Source organism: Amphiprion ocellaris, chromosome 9 (genome assembly GCF_022539595.1).
Source record: "Amphiprion ocellaris isolate individual 3 ecotype Okinawa chromosome 9, ASM2253959v1, whole genome shotgun sequence".
In the NCBI taxonomy this organism is placed as follows: domain Eukaryota; kingdom Metazoa; phylum Chordata; class Actinopteri; family Pomacentridae; genus Amphiprion; species Amphiprion ocellaris.
This window is the reverse complement of record NC_072774.1, coordinates 16,559,070-16,562,433: the sequence shown is the minus strand read 5'-3', so window position 1 is coordinate 16,562,433 and position 3,364 is coordinate 16,559,070.

Sequence of the window (3,364 nt, the reverse complement as noted above, 5' to 3'; positions counted from 1 at the left end):
ATACTAATTCTTCTGGTTTTTGCGCATTTATCATCTATTTTTTGTCGTTTTTGAGTTTTTTTTTTACTCGAGTCTCGACTCGACCGTTTTTCTCAGGAGGTTGGACTTCAGCCTTTGTGCTGGAGGGTGGAACCCTCAGTTCCAAGACTTTCCAAAGCCTCCACACCTCCCGAGTCCTCAGGACCTGAGCTTTCACACAGTCTGAGGGCTGAAATTTTCTAACTCCCACAGTAGTTCTCTGTTAGATTTACCTTTCAGACAGTCCAAGGACTGAAATCTTCTCAGTTCCTGAGTAGTTCTCTGTTAGTTTGAACCTTCAGACAGTCTGAGGGCTGAAATTTTCTAAGTCCCACAGTAGTTCTCTGTTAGTTTGAACCTTTCCACAGTCTGAGGACTGAAATTTTAAAAGTTTCTCAGTACTTCTCTGTTAGTTTGAACTTTCTGGTTAACAGAAGCCTTAAAACTTGTGACCATGAGTCTTGATTTCACATTTAGACCATCAATCTGAGTTCTTGTCAGACTTTCGCCTGTGGGTTTTTAGAAATCCTGAACAAACTTTGATTCTCTTCAGTGAACAGTAAAGTTTGTGGAGATCAGAAGGTAACATTAGTTTGATAAATGCCTTCAACTACTAGTAGACTTTATCTGGAAAGCAGTTTTCTGAAATGAGTTCTTAGTAAATCTGTCCACAATCAAACCAAGAACATAGAAAGAGGAAATGTTTGAAGAAACAACTTGATGTTTTCGTTCCAGACTACAAAACGCTTTAAGATTTTTATCTGTTTTTGCTCTTTTTGATCGTTTTATTGTCTCTTCTGTTTAATTTGATCTTCTAAAGTCTAACTGGTGTCTTTTCACATGTTTTGTCTTTTGTTTGATTCTTCTTAAACGTTTAATTTTGCTCTTTTCTCACCTTTTATTCTTTTCTAATGTCTGATTTGATTTCCAAATGTTGTCTTTTTAATGTTTAATTGTTTTTTCAAATGTTTTATTGGCTTGTTTGAGTTCTTTTTCCTTTCCCAATATTTAATGTTTCGATTAAATCTTTAAGGTTTTTCTTTTTAAATGATTTACCACCTTTTAATGTTTAATTTTCTTTTTAAATGCTTCATTGTAAGTTTCATTGTCTTTAAGATGTAATTTTCGAAATAAACATTTAATTTTTTAATTAAATGTTTTGTCTTTTTAAAGGTTTAATTATCTAATTAAATGTTTTGAATTTTTTACGTTTAATATTCTTCTTGTTTAATTGTATTTTTTAAATGTTTAATTATGGAAAATATTTTATCTGTAATTTTGAATATTTGTATTTTAAAAATTTTGTTAAATTTCATAATTACATGTATTGTATCTTGTTTGATTATCTAATTGAATATTTTGTCTGTTTAATATAGTTAAACATTAAATACAATTACATTATATTAAACAGACAAAATATTCAATTAGATAATCAAACAAGATACAATACATGTAATTATGAAATTAAACAAAATTTTTAAAATACAAATATTCAAAATTACAGATAAAATATTTTCCATAATTAAACATTTAAAAAATACTTTTAATAATTTAACTTTATAAAAGTTTTCTTGTATTACATTTTTTCCCTTTGATTTAATTGCTTTTTGTTATGTAGTTTATTTCTTTAATCTTCTTTTTCTGTCAAGATTTTAACCCCAACCTTAAAAATGAAATAAACCCTTAAACCACATTGAAAATACTTCTGTTGTCACAATCATGAGTTAGTCAATTATTCACTTTATCAATTCAACTTTATTTATTTAGCACCTTTTGCACAGATGACAAAACTACACAAGCAAAGAGAAAAAAAACTATGCTAAAACTATGATTAAAACTCAAAAACATTAAAAAAAAAAAAAAAAAAAAAAAAGATTTAACATGGTAATAAAATATATTGTGTCCAGGGGATGGAGGGAGTTTATTGAAGTCTTCTTGGGCTCACATGGGAAATCATTTAAAATATAAACTTGATATTTAGTCTAAGGAAACTGCAGAGCAACAGAAGAACCAACAATATCTCCTGTTTTCTCCTTTAATGAGTCGACTCTTCTTGTGCTTTCAGACCAAAGAACTACAGACTCTTCACAACCTGCTCAAACTCTTGGTACAGGACCTCACCACACGGGTCAAGAAGGTTTCCATCTCATTTCTACTCTGAAGCTCACCTTCTCCTGCTCAAACTGCTGACAAATGTTTCTGCTGCTCTAAAGTCTGCTCTCCAGAACTTCCTAAAAACTCTCAAAGTCTCTTCTGCTGCAGGTTGCTTTGGAGAACTGTTACAGAAAACCTCACTAAACCACATGCAGGGGCCTCAAGATAGTCGTCCAAATGAAACCATACAAAAACCAAACTAGCACAACCCAAACACTAAAGTCTCCTGCAGCCTACCAGAGAACCTCTGAGAACAGAGAATCAGGACAGGAACTCTTACCTTCTGGACAACCAACGCTGGTTCTCAAACAAGAATACAGAATGTGTCTGACCAAAAAACTCTAAAGACTCACTACAGCCAAGATAAAGACACAACTCAGCTGCACCAAATCCACTAATCACTGCACACATTAGCACCATGTGCTAACTGTGGCTATAGAACCACCTTTACCAAGACAACTATCCAGTACAAAGCCCTAAAACACACCAAGAAACACATTAAAGACGATTTTACTGCTGGAAGCTGCAAGCCAACGCCTAAAGAACAAACTGCAGCAACAGAGCCAAACCCGGTTCTGTGGTGAAGAGAAGCAGAGGAAATGTTTGTCTGCAGCTAAATAATGCAGGAAGACACTGAGCTGCTCAGGTGTTCCTGATAACACCAAGCAGCCACCTGGACAGCCAATAGGAACACAGCTTACTGGAAGTCCAGAGGGCTGGCTTAGTGAAGGAAATTTAATTTCAAGTTGAGGCAGAAAGTTAACAAAGAAAGTGGAAAACCACCTTCTGATACCTGAAATCTCTGAGTTTTCACACAAAGAACGCCTGAACATGTCAAACTGGCTTCATAGTAGAACCATCATTGTAAAAACGTCACAGTATGGTGTGTTGCTCAAAAAACATTACGACTCGGCTGTCTAGTGTCGCCGAGGAGCAACACAAAAACAGGACAAACGCTGGTTTCCTGGGGGTTAGGTGGCTATTTATTTTAAAGAGTAAGTTTACAACAACACAACATGTGAGCAGAAAAATCACAAAATCTGTCTTTAGTTCAGCTGAAAATATTAGTTTTTGTCTTTTTTATTGACCAAACTTTTCAGGAAGTAGATGAAGAATAATTAAAGCTCTCATGTAGAAGTCCAACTTATTTTGGATCCTTGTGGAGAGTTTAATCTTAGAGTTTGTAAAGCTG